The sequence below is a fragment of the Oncorhynchus nerka genome, linkage group LG14, assembly GCF_034236695.1.
Source record: "Oncorhynchus nerka isolate Pitt River linkage group LG14, Oner_Uvic_2.0, whole genome shotgun sequence".
Classification (NCBI taxonomy): Eukaryota; Metazoa; Chordata; class Actinopteri; order Salmoniformes; family Salmonidae; genus Oncorhynchus; species Oncorhynchus nerka.
In genome coordinates, this window is record NC_088409.1 from 13,502,429 (window position 1) to 13,516,119 (window position 13,691).

The following is a 13,691-nucleotide window of genomic DNA, read 5'->3' on the forward strand; positions in this document are numbered from 1 at the left end:
TCAGTATTCCATTCCATGTCTTACTCCTGCACTAGCTCAGTATTCCATTCCATGTCTTACTCCTGCACTAGTTCAGTATTCCATTCCATGTCTTTCTCCTGCACTAGTTCAGTATTCCATTCCATGTTTTACTCCTGCACTAGTTCAGTATTCCATTCCATGTCTTACTCCTGCACTAGTTCAGTATTCCATTCCATGTCTTACTCCTGCACTAGTTCAGTATTCCATTCCATGTCTTACTCCTGCACTAGTTCAGTATTCCATTCCATGTCTTACTCCTGCACTAGTTCAGTATTCCATTCCATGTCTTACTCCTGCACTAGTTCAGTATTCCATTCCATGTCTTACTCCTGCACTAGTTCAGTATTCCATTCCATGTCTTACTCCTGCACTAGTTCAGTATTCCATTCCATGTCTTACTCCTGCACTAGTTCAGTATTCCATTCCATGTCTTACTCCTGCACTAGTTCAGTATTCCATTCCATGTCTTAGTTTATTAGGATCCCCATTAGATAATACAACATAAAGTGGGACATTACAGGGGGGTTAGTTTATCAGGATCCCCATTAGATAATACAACATTAGATACTGCACATGCAGTAGCTACTCTTCCTGGAGTCCACATGAAACCGACAAATACATTACAAGCTACAGAACGGTTATAGACAAGAACAACATAAGATATTACATTACATTACATTAAAATAATAGTTATTCTCAGAGTGTACAAAACATTAAGAACCCCTGCTCTCTCCATGACATAGACTGACCAGGTGAATCCAGGTGAATGATCCTTTATTGATGACACTTAAATCCACTTCAGTCAGTGTAGATGAAGGGGAGGAGACTGGTTAAATTACGATTTTCAAGCCTTGAGACAATGAAGACATAGATTGTGTGTGTGTGTCGTTCAGAGGGTGAATGAGCAAGACAGAAGACAGGGTCCTACACATTGTCAAGTGACCGTATGTCAACAACAGAAACAGAATCCTGTTCAAAATCCTGTTCACCAGAATCATGTCCCAAAAACAAGTCTGTTATTCTTCTAGACTCATTTGAAAGTGTAAACTTTCTCACATTACTGTGCTACCAGGTTCAAAAAGGATAAGAGGAAGTCCAGCACCGTGGTAATCTTGAATACCAGGGTGATGAAGATGTTATTCTTTTTAATAATGATTCTATACTCAAAGATAACATCCCCAATGCTGAATATGTGGAGTCAGTATCATGGTCCATTCCCGTGATGTCTGATTCACAGTGTTTGAACAACATAGACATTTTGTCATCAGAAACCCTATACTACAGTATGTTATTACTGCAAGGCTCCTGGGATTTGTTCAAACTGAAACGAACACTTGACCTTGAGAACTGTTATTGCACATTGGAACTGATAAGTGTCTGTTGGTGTTGGACTCTCCTACAGTACAGTGGAGAAGTATATGGATGTGACTTTCTGACCCTGTAGTAACAGTTGGCCCCATGCACTCAGGTTGCACAACTGATTTACCACACGTTGGACACAAAGGTTGTGAATGATACTTTATAAAATTAAACAATGATTTAACTAGGCAAGTCAGTTAAGACTTTTTTATTTACAATGACAGCCTCCCAGCATCCCCTACTCCCAGCATCCCCTACCCCAGCCACCCCTACCCCAGCATCCCCTACCCCAGCATCCCCTACCCCAGCCACCCCTACAACAGCATCCCCTACCCCAGCATCCCCTACCCCAGCCTCCCCTACCCCAGAATCCCCTACCCGGCCTCACTTACCCCGGCCTCCCCTTCCCCGGATGATGCATTGTGCGCTGCCCTATGTGACTCCCAATCACGGCCGGTTGTGATACAGTCAGGGTCTGCAGTGACACCTAGCACTGAGATACAGTGCCTTGAACCACTGCGCCACTCGAGCCTTAAAATAGAGTAGGCTAATACTGATATTCTTGTGCTATAACAGAGTTCATCTACACAAAATATTTCACACAACCATTGTACAATGTCTCCAAAACACTGTTTGTGCAGAAACACTCTGTTGTATTAAACCAGTTTTACCGAGCGCATTGTGCATTATTAGTTCTACAACTTCAGTGTGTACAGGGTCTTAAAGGAAACATTCCTCATCAAATCAAACTTTATTTGTCACATGCGCCGAATACACAACAGGTGTAGACTTACAGTGAAATGCTTATTAACAAGCCCTTAACCAACAATGCAGTTCAAGAAATAATTAAGAAAATGTTTATCAAATAAACTAAAGTAAAAAATGATTTAAAAAAGTAACACAATAAAACAAAAATGAGATTATATACAGGGGGTACCGGTTAGTTGAGGTCATTTGTACATGTAGGTAGTGGTAAAGTGACTGTGCATAGATAATAAACAGAGAGTAGCAGCAGTGTACATGTAGGTAGTGGTAAAGTGACTGTGCATAGATAATAAAAAAACAGGGAAGGAGCAGCAGTGTAATAACAAGCTGTGCTTCGGTGGCCTGAAGAAAGTGAAAGTGAAAGTGGATGAGTTACTGAGTTATTACATGTAAGACCAGGAGCATTATTCTCTGGTAACTCTAATAACCCTGAGTCTGTGTAGGAAATAGAGGCGTTGTTGGACACTGGAGCAGACAATCTACTTGGACTTTCCAGCGACGCACATTGTTCATACGGACATCCAGGTACTTGTAGGAACTAACGTCTGCGTGGTTGAAGGATGCTATGAGGATGACAACACATCAAACCAGAATATACTTCCCAGTAATGTAGCTCTAACTGCTTCTAGAGAAGTTATTTTCTCATGACATAAAACAGAAGTGAAGAGCAGGAATGTAAAGAGTGGAACAGGACAGTTTACCAAGTAAGGGGTTAAGTTAAAGAGACTCCTCCTACTAGTATGTAATGAACTCTTAGCTAACGCATTTCAGACATATTCCTATCTCATTCATAACGTATCTCTAAATCTATAAGGACCCAGAGGAAGAAGCAGTGGGAACCAGGTATTGAAGCAGTGTTGCGATCAGAATAAAATACAGCATGCTTTCGATTGTCTTGAATGACCAACCATTTTGACAGAAATGATTTCCTGTCTGTATTCCTGTCTTGTCAAAAGCAATGCTACTCTGTTCTGATCCACTCTTTTCCCAGGGAAATTGAGCCTTGTGTTTGCATTATTGAATGTCTTGCCAATGTTGTATTGATTGAGTGTTCATGTGTTCATCCTAGTTTTGTTTCTTAGACATCTTTGTCATTTGTGTCTTTGTCATCTGCTGCAGCCAGAAACACGATCCACCACCATCATGATTTCCAAGGCCGTAAAATCCATGTTGAAGGAAGTAGATTCTAACGGTAGCCTGATTCCTGTGTCCAGTCTGAACGACAGCTCTGGTAAACTGAATCTCCTCTCACTCATTGTGAAGACCAGGCCCAGATGTGGATGCTTCTGGCAGGAACCCAAATACCAGTCGATAAGGCTTTTCCCTGAGTGATGTGCTGAAACCCGGAGGAGAACCTGAAGACAAACCTTTAAAACCCAGGTAAACACCAGAACATTGGACTAGTGTTGGACTAAGTAACCGAAAGGTTGCAAGATCGAATCCCGAGCTGACAAGTTAAAAATCTGTCGTTCTGCCGCTGAACAAGGTAGTTAACCCACTGTTCCTAGGCCGTCATTGAAAATAAGAATTTGTTATTAACTGACTTACCTGGTCAAATACAGGTCAAATTAAAATAAATTTAAAACAACAACCCCCTCTGGCAGGGTTGCCAGGTCTAGAAAATGTTCCCAAGCGTTGACTACTCAAACCCACCCAAAAGGCCTGAAAACTAGTCCAACCTTTATTTCGTCAGCAATAAACCTTTTTCCATTGACGTTATCCAACCAAATAGAAGGAATATTGGATTTAAACTTGTAATGACGTTAGAAGCAAAATTCGGTTTTCATCCAAATAATATTTATTGCAAACTATAACATGATAAAATATAGGAATTTGAATATGTCGCAAGAGAAAATATAATTTGCCCTTATTAAACTCACCAGATAATTTTCCATCAATGGCTGTCGATATTAAACTCAAAGACAGACCATATAAACAATACACGACAGTACAATAATGACAAGATAAACAATAAACTCTTATAAGACAGGGATCCTATGATTAATCAATAAGCCCCGAGGGGATGTGGGTATATGGCCAATATACCACGGCTAAGAGCTGTTCTTAGAAGCACGATGCAACGTAAGTGCCTGGATACAGCCTTTGGCTGTGGTATATTGGCCGCACAAACCCCTAGGTGCCTTATTGCTATTATAAACTGGTTATTATAAACTATTATAAACTGGTTACCAACGTAATTAGAACAGTAAAAATACATATTTTGTCATACCCATGGTACACGGTCTGATATAGCATGGGTCATAATTTCAATCACTGAATTAAATATGAATAATATCTATATGAACTGACTATGCTTGTCAACAACAGCCAGTGTTTGTTTACCTGATTGTTACCATCAATCTAATGCATTCTAACAATTAATGACAATTGCGATAGAGCTTTGATAACTTACAATTGAATAAACTAAACATGGCCATTAATAACTTCATAATAACACTTGGCTATAACAACATTAAACTGAAGTTACAGGCTATTTTTATTAAATCCGTGTTCCAGCTCCATGTAGGCTACACAAGTGGCACAAATTGATTTGCATTGACTCCAGCAACTCTATTTCAACATATTTATTTTGTCAAATGATATTCTACAGTAGCCAGCAATGGCATATCAATTAATAGGCTAATAGGTCCCAACGGATGCAAGCGTGTCATTCTTCACATTTGTCTGTTTCATTGAGGACTTTCCCAATCACAGAATCAGCGAGGGAGTTCCAGAACTTCCATTTAGGATTTCCACTAGCACATCCCCGGAAACCCTAGAACTGAGCATGTGTAAAACCCAGTCCACATTAGAAGGGTGTTTAAACCACCTCCGTGAATTATTCTAATTTGCCCAAAGTGGTTATCCTGTGTTTTGTCACCGGTATTTCTTGATAGCATCAGTTGTAGCGTGTTAACATGTTTTATTGTAAAATGGTTGGGAAAAATAGGTGACTCCATAATGGCATTCTAAATAGCCTACCTACAACTGGTAAAAAGTTGTCATAAAGTGTGAGTGTGCTGCTTTGTCTCCTCTCACTCATGTGACTCAGCCAATAATGGACTAAGCTGCCTGTAGCAGTTATCTCTCAACCACCCTAATCCAGTGTCTCAACATACACACCCTTCCAGCCACTCCCTAACTCACTCACTCAGCAACAGCCTGCCTCACTGCCCTGAGTCAGTTGCAGCATGGTCACAGTGAAATAAATATTATATATATATAGTCGTGGCCAAGTTTTAGTCTGTCAGACTGACACAAATAATATCATTTTCACAAAGTCTGCTGCCTCAGTTTGTATGATGGCAATTTGCATATACTCCAGAATGTTATGAAGAGTGGTCAGATGAATTGCAATTAATTGGGTAAAGTCCTCTTTGCCATGCAAATGAACTGAATCCCAAGAAAACATTTCCACTGCATTTCAGCCCTGCCACAAAGGACCAGCTGACATCATGTCAGTGATTCTCTAGATTAACATAGGTGTGAGAGGACAAGGCTGAGATCACTCTGTCATGCTGATTGAGTTCGAATAACAGACTAGAAGCTTCAAAAGGAGAGTGGTGCTTGGAATCATTGTTCTTCCTCTGTCAATCATGGTTACAAGGAAACACGTGGCTGCCAGCAAAGAAGCCACTTCTCCAGGAAAACATCAAGGATACTGATATTCTGCAAAAGGTACAGATTGGACTGCTGAGGACTGGGGTAAAGTCATTTCTCTGATGAATCCTCTTTCCGATTGTTTGGGCATGGAAAAAAGCTTGTCCGGATAAGACAAGGTGAGCTTACCAACAGTCCTGTGTCATGCCAGTGTAAAGCATCCTGAGACCATTCATGTGTGGGGTTGCTTCTCAGCCAAAGGGAGTTGGCTCACTCACAATTTTGCCTAAGAACACAGCCATGAATAAAGAGTGTAACACATCACTCCAGAGCAACTTCTCCCAAACATCCAGGAAACAGTTTGGTGCCTTTTCCAGCATGATGGAGCACCTTGCCATAAGGCAAAAGTGATAACTAAGTGGCTCGGGGAAACAAAACATCGAGATATTTTGGGTCCATGGCCAGAAACTCAGACCTTAATCCCATTGAGAACTTGTGGTCAATCCTCAAGAGGCGGATGGACAAACAAAAACCCACAAATTCTGACAACCTGCCACTGATTACTTAAGAATGGGCTGCCATCATTCAGGATGTGGATCAAGTTAATTGACAGCATGTCGGAAGGATTGCAGAGGTCTTGAAAAGAAGGGTCAACACTGCAAACATTGACTCTTTGCATCAACTTCATGTACTGTCAGTAAAGCCTTTTGACGCTTTATGAAAAGCTTGTAATTATACTTCAGTATCCATAGTAATATCTGACAAAAATATCTAAAGACACTGAAGCAGCAAACTTTGTGAAAATTATACTTGTGTCATTCTCAAAACTTTTGACACGATATATATAATTGAAGTCGGAAGTTTATACACCTTAGCCAAATACATTTAAACTCGGTTTTCACAATATATCTGACATTTAATCTAATAAAAATTTAGGATCACCACTTTATTACAAGTGAAATGTCAGAATAATAGTGAAATGATTTATTTCAGCTTTTATTTCTTTCATCACGATTCCCAGTGGGTCAGAAGTTTACATACATATTGATGCAGTAACATTGCCTTTAAAATTGTTTAACTTGGGTCAAGCGTTTCGGGTAGCCTTCCACAAGCCTCCCACAATAAATTGGGTGAATTTTACCCATTCCTCCTGACAGAGCTGGTGTAACTGAGTCAGGGTTGTGGGCCTCCTTGCTCGAAACACACAAATGTTCTATAGGATTGAGGTCAGGCTTTGTGATGCCCATTCCAATACCTGACTTTATTGTCCTTAAGACATTTTGCCACAACTTTGAAGTATGCTTGGGTCATTGTCCATTTGGAAGACCCATTTGCGACCAAACTTTAACTTCCTGACTGATGTCTTGAGATGTTGCTTCAATATATCCACATAATTTTATTTCCTTCCACATAATGTTATGTCTATTCCAGTACTTCCTCACATATCATTATTATTGATAACACACATCATCAAAATAATTCACACTTGTCTTCCTATTTCACATAATGTTATGTGTCCTCTTCCCTAATTAACCCATATATCATTATTATTGATAACACACATCATCAAAATAATTCACACTTGTCTTCCTATTCCTCATAATCTGCAATGGTTTACAACCCCAGTACACACAACTAACCTTCCATTCCACACAATTGTACAAACGATTTTTATGGCCAATGGGATTACCTACAACTCCACCCAGCGTTATAGACTCACCCTATAGGAAACCAATTAACCCGCTCGATTGACTTTATAATTTGAGGAACCAACCCACTAGAACTCACCCTATGTAGGTTCCAGCCTGTGCGGGCTTACCTTCCGGGACTCACCCTATATTTATAGTAATCACAGGTATTAACCCACTGGGATTTCATTTGATTGACTTTATAGTAATAGCGGAACCAACCCACTAGGAGTTACCCCCTAAGAACTCACCCTTATGTAGGTTCCAGCCTGTATGGCTTACCTTCCGGGACTCACTCCTATATTTATAATAATCTGCAGGTATTAACCCACTGATTCACGATTGACTTTATAGTAATAGCAACCAACCCACTGAGGTACCCCCAGAACTCACCCTATGTGAGGTTCCAGCCTGTATGGCTTTCACTCCTTTAGGACTCACCCTATATTTATAGTAATCACAGGTATTAACCCACTGGATTTCACGATTGACTTTATAGTAATAGCGGAAACTAAACTCCACTAGGAGTTACCCCCTAGAACTCACCATATGTAGGTTCCCAGCCTGTGCGGGCTTACCTTCCGGGACTCACCCTATATTTATAGTAATCACAGGTATTAACCCACTGGGATTTATTTATTGACTTTATAGTAATAGCGGAAACCAACCCACTAGGGAGTTACCCCCTAGAACTCACACTATGTAGGTTCCAGCCTGTGCGGGCTTACCTTCCGGGACTCACCCTATATTTATAGTAATCACTGAGTATTAACCCACTGGGATTTACGATTGACTTTATAGTAATAAAGGGAACCAAACCCACCAGGGGAGTTACCCCCTAGAACTCACCCTTCGTGAGGGTTCCAGCCTGTGCGAACTTACCTGTGGACTCACCCTATATTTATAGTAATCACAGGTACACCCACTGGGATTCACAGGTTGACTTTATAGTAATAGCGGGAACCAACCCACTAGGAGTTACCCCTAGAACTCACCCTATGTAGGTTTAGCCCTCGTGCGGGCTTACCTTCCGGACTCACATATTTATAGTAATCACAGGTATTAACCACTGGATTTGCGATTGACTTATAATGCAAAGCAGGAACCAACCCACTAGGGAGTTACCCCTAGGACTTACCCCTACAGGTACTAACCTGCTTATGAGTTTAGTCTTGGACCTTACCATTACTAAAGCTACAACCGGTCGTTGTAATGATATTATTTACAATTAAACTCAGGCTCTCCAGGTCCATATCCCATAATTAGTTCAGCCAACGATTCTCATCTCCCCAAGATGTAAAAAACTCAGTGGAAACAGAAGTAGGAACTAGCCTACCTGGCTGTTGCCAGCTCTGCTCCACTGATGTGGACTCTTGGTTTGATGACAAATCATGGTGAACTCTGCTAGCCATCTGTTAGGTTCTTACTTTCCCGTGCGTCAACTCCCGGACATAGAAGCTTTAATCAAGTTTAATTCTGCCCAGGGTTCTGTACAGTTTATTAATTCCAGACAGAAAAACATTTCACCTCACAGTTATATAATCCCACTTCTCTGAATCCTTACATCTTGTGGTTCTACAGGACACGGGTAACAGGATATCAAACCCCTTATTACTCCCTTAAGGTGACCTGTCCTCACCTCCTGACCTCAACCCCTCCTTCACTCTAATCCACAGATGTCCATCTGTCTTTCCTGTATCAACACGGTGCTTTGTTCCTGGCCCCCCAACACATTCCAACGCCATCTGGCTTTCTCTAGAAAACCATTCACTTCTGATATAACCCAGTCGTCTTTCACTCCTCATATTCTATGCTTCTTTCTCTAACATGTGTATTTAATATGTCAATATCTCACCGTAACATGTAACATATGTAATTGCAGGGTACAGTGATAATCAGGTTGTTGTTATAAGGAAGCATGTGTTAGGAAGTCCTCTGCTGGTGACTTCACCATCTCACACCACTCTCAAGCAGCTCGCCCCACTACGCCTCTCCACACCCGAATCCAAGAGTCAAGGGGTGATGATCTCCAGCTCTCTCTGGAACTTTCCTTAACCTGTCATGATTGGTTGATAAGATCACAGCTTGAGACTTTGACACTGTGTATAGTCTCTTTGTAACAATATGCCATGATAATTTGATGGCCTAATATTGTAATAAAGTTTCTGTTTATTAGTATTTAAGACCTACATTTAATGACAGGTATTTCTAGTCATACAGTCGGTTTTCTAGATGAACACAAAGTTCAAATGTCATAGGCCTATGCATGGCCATTATCTCTCGTCATAATACATACAGTACCCTCTGAAAGAGGTCCTGCCACCTTTTCTTCCTCGGAGCTGGCATGTTGCCACATCGACAGGCCAAACCCCTGTAGTGGCAAATGTCTGCAAGCAGGACATCCACTCTCTTATGGGGCTGTAACCAACAGGATGAATGTATCACACAACCACAAGAACAATTAGCAATACAATGGAAACCTAATGGAAACTAGGCTAATTGTCACGCCCTGACCTTAGAGAGACGTTTTATTTCTCTATTTGGGTTAGGTCAGGGTGTTATTTTGGGTGGGCGTTCTATGTTGTCTATTTCTTTGTTTTGGCCGAGTATGGTTCCCAATCAGAGGCAGCTGTCTATCGTTGTCTCTGATTGGGAATCATACTTACGCAGCCTTTTTCCCACCTGTGTTTTGTGGGTATTTATTTTCTGTTTAGTCTCTGTTACCTGACAGAACTGTTGGCTTTTGTTTTGTTACTTCGTTCGAGTGTTTTTTGATAATAAAATAAATGATGAACACTTTTCACTCTGTGCTTTGGTCCACTCCTTCCGACGACAGGCTCTCGTTCCGTCCCCCAACACATTCCAACGCCATCTGGCTTTCTCTAGAAAACCATTCACTTCTGACATAAAACCCAGTCGTCTCTTTCACTCCTCATATTCTATGACATTTAGCCTACAAGAGTACATGGTGTTAATGGGACATTAGTTGGTATTCAAGCAAGTATGCTAATCAAGCATCATGGCAAATTAGTTAACTTTGGCTATATCATGCTGATATTAATCATGCTGATATATCACCTGACTGATTTGAATTCCCAAACAAATGGGCTAGTCAGCTGCACAACTGAATGCATTCAAGTGAAATGTGTCTGAATGAGAGAGGTGTGGGGGCTGCCTTAATCAACATCATTGGGACATGAGGAGCAGTTGTTGGGGATTAATTGCCATGCTCAAGACCAGAACGACAGATTTTTCACCTTGTCGGCTCTGGGATTTGAACCAGCAACCTTTCTGATACAGACCCAACACTTTTAACCGCTATGCTACCTGCCGCCCCTCATAGATATGGCAGGTAATGTGATTATGCATATATACATGATTGCTATTTTAAACGACATGCGATGTAGGGGATTGGACATGGTTGACAGACTAACGTGAGGCGCCACAGCGCCGTGCTCTTCCAACTGAGCGACGCAGGACCAAGACGATGTTTTTCCACTTGAACCGAGTAGGCGCTCAACTCATTCATGGTTTCTGTGTGTGAAGGTGGTGGATTATGAGGGAATTCAATCAAGGTCAGAATACGTGTAGAGAGAAAAGTGCCAAGAAGTGAAATAAATGAAATGTATGTGCGCATAACTCGGTCTGAATTTTTATGAAAAAATGATGAAAATGATCATGTTGAATTCTAATGTTGAATGTTCCCTCAGATGTGAGTCTGACTTCGTGGACCACAGTGGGACATTTGCTGACAAGAAAGAGATGAACTCAGAAGGAAATGTGGAGGATTGGCGGCTGATTTAAAACTTAACTTGGGGCTTAAAATGCTTCAACGAACAAGAGTCGTCCTTTGGCAGACTGAAGAAAGAGGAGGTGGAAGTGAAGGAGTTGGTTAACTACTGAAAGACAAGTGAGTTCCCCTATACTGTACATACACTGAGTGTACAAAACATTAAGAAAACCTGCTCTTTCCATGACAGACTGACCAGGTGAATCTGGGTTGTAATTAGTAACATGTCACACGAACAGTAATTCGTAACATATCATATGAAATGAAGATGAACATCCACAAATGAATACATAACAAACGTAACATATTACACTAAATGGAGAGATAGATTTAAGTTTACTTCAATCCCCTGAGTCCAGGTTGGTATGTTAATCACAATCATAATGTCTACCTGCCCAAGGAGTCCAGGTTGGTATGTTAACTACAATCATACGTTCACTCGCCCAAGGAGTCCAGGTTGGTATGCGTTAACTACAATCATACGGTTCACCTGCCCAAGGAGTCCAGGTTGGTATGTTAACTACAATCATACGGTTCACCTGCCCAAGGAGTCAAGGTTGGTATGTTAACTACAATCATACGGTTCACCTGCCCAAGGAGTCCAGGTTGGTATGTTAACTACAATCATACGGTTCACCTGCCCAAGGAGTCCAGGTTGGTATGTTAACTACAATCATACGGTTCACCTGCCCAAGGAGTCCAGGTTGGTATGTTAACTACAATCATACGGTTCACCTGCCCAAGGAGTCCAGGTTGGTATGTTAACTACAATCATACGGTTCACCTGCCCAAGGAGTCCAGGTTGGTATGTTAACTACAATCATACGGTTCACCTGCCCAAGGAGTCAATATTTAGACCCAAGGCCAGCAGGCAAAATGGGTTGCAATACGGTCATGCTGGCATCTAATCTGACATCATGGTCAGGTTGTATACTGGTTGTAAAAAGGGCGTTTTCTGGTTGAAGTTCTGTCAGATGACAAAGAAACTGTACTGATGGAACTGTACTGATTTAGCAACTTCCTCATACTTAGAATACAGCTTAGAATCCTCACTGCTATCACAATCAGCATAACACTAAAGAATCGCAGGGTCTAGATTCATACTTAGAATACAGCTTAGAATCCTCACTGCTATCACAATCAGCATAACACTAAAGAATGGCATGGTCGAGATTCATACTTAGAATACAGCTTAGAATCCTCACTGCTATCACAATCAGCATAACACTAAAGAATGGCAGGGTCTAGATTCATACTTAGAATACAGCTTAGAATCCTCACTGCTATCACAATCAGCATAACACTAAAGAATGGCATGGTCGAGATTCATACTTAGAATACAGCTTAGAATCCTCACTGCTATCACAATCAGCATAACACTAAAGAATGGCAGGGTCTAGATTCATACTTAGAATACAGCTTAGAATCCTCACTGCTATCACAATCAGCATAACACTAAAGAATCACAGGGTCTCGATTCATACTTAGAATACAGCTTAGAATCCTCACTGCTTTCACAATCAGCATAACACTAAAGAATCGCAGGGTCTAGATTCAATCCGGACCATGGAAGGTCATTTACACCTGAGACGACATGTACAGTATGCAGCGTTGATGTCCAAATCTAAAGGTCATTAACCTTTTAAAAAATAGTTTACTAAAGAGATATGATTAAGTATTTAGCTCACAATGTAATTTCCCTTCATTTAAATTGAGTAACAGCAAATACACGTTTTATTTAGACACACACCAAATGATCAATAAAATCCTCAAATGTCTGACATACTGTACTTAAAGGGTGTGATTAGCTAGTATAACAGTTTGCCACTTGAGAGAATGCTTAATGTCCTTTTTATATTATTTTAATGAGTGATTTACAAGGTGGGAACACTAATGACATGAAACTTAAGGACACATTATATTTGTTAAAAAAAGTATTTTAAAAGCCTTTGTTTTTATTGATCTATACAATATATCAAATACTTTTATTTACTTTCTATCATTCAAAATAATAGATCGATGTCTCTAAATCCCTGAAACATGTCGCTACAACTCTACACATCACTACTGGGACAAACCTATTTGCTTTCCTTAAGTTCATTAAACAATACATAAAAATAATGTTTTGCAATGTAAAGGACTTACATTATGTTTTCACATTGATAAACAGTTCAATATCAACTAAAAGTATTTGTCATTTTAGGCTGTACTCAATCCAGATCACGGAAATTCAGCTTTACAGTGTGATTGAAATGCATGATGATTATTTCCCTGGTAAACGCTGCATATGTCGGATCAAACGGAAATGACTTTTACATTTCTTTTGCGTAATCCATAACGCTTCAGTGTTACAGGTTGAAGAGAGCCTTGAAAGGGTTTTTCATGGTTGTAACGGCGAGGGATGTAAAAGACATAGCAGTTCAAGAATAACCCTCTAGTAAGAAGCATAACTAGTACCTTTAAATTAT

At 40.5% G+C, this 13,691-nt stretch overlaps 1 protein-coding gene across 1 annotated transcript in view; it reads right to left on the reverse strand.

Annotated features, from left to right (window-relative positions):
- LOC135575139 (oxysterol-binding protein-related protein 3-like) overlaps positions 1–13,691 on the reverse strand; it is a 379,659-nt gene that overhangs the window by 273,330 nt on the left and 92,638 nt on the right. The gene's annotated exons all lie outside the window — the stretch shown is intronic.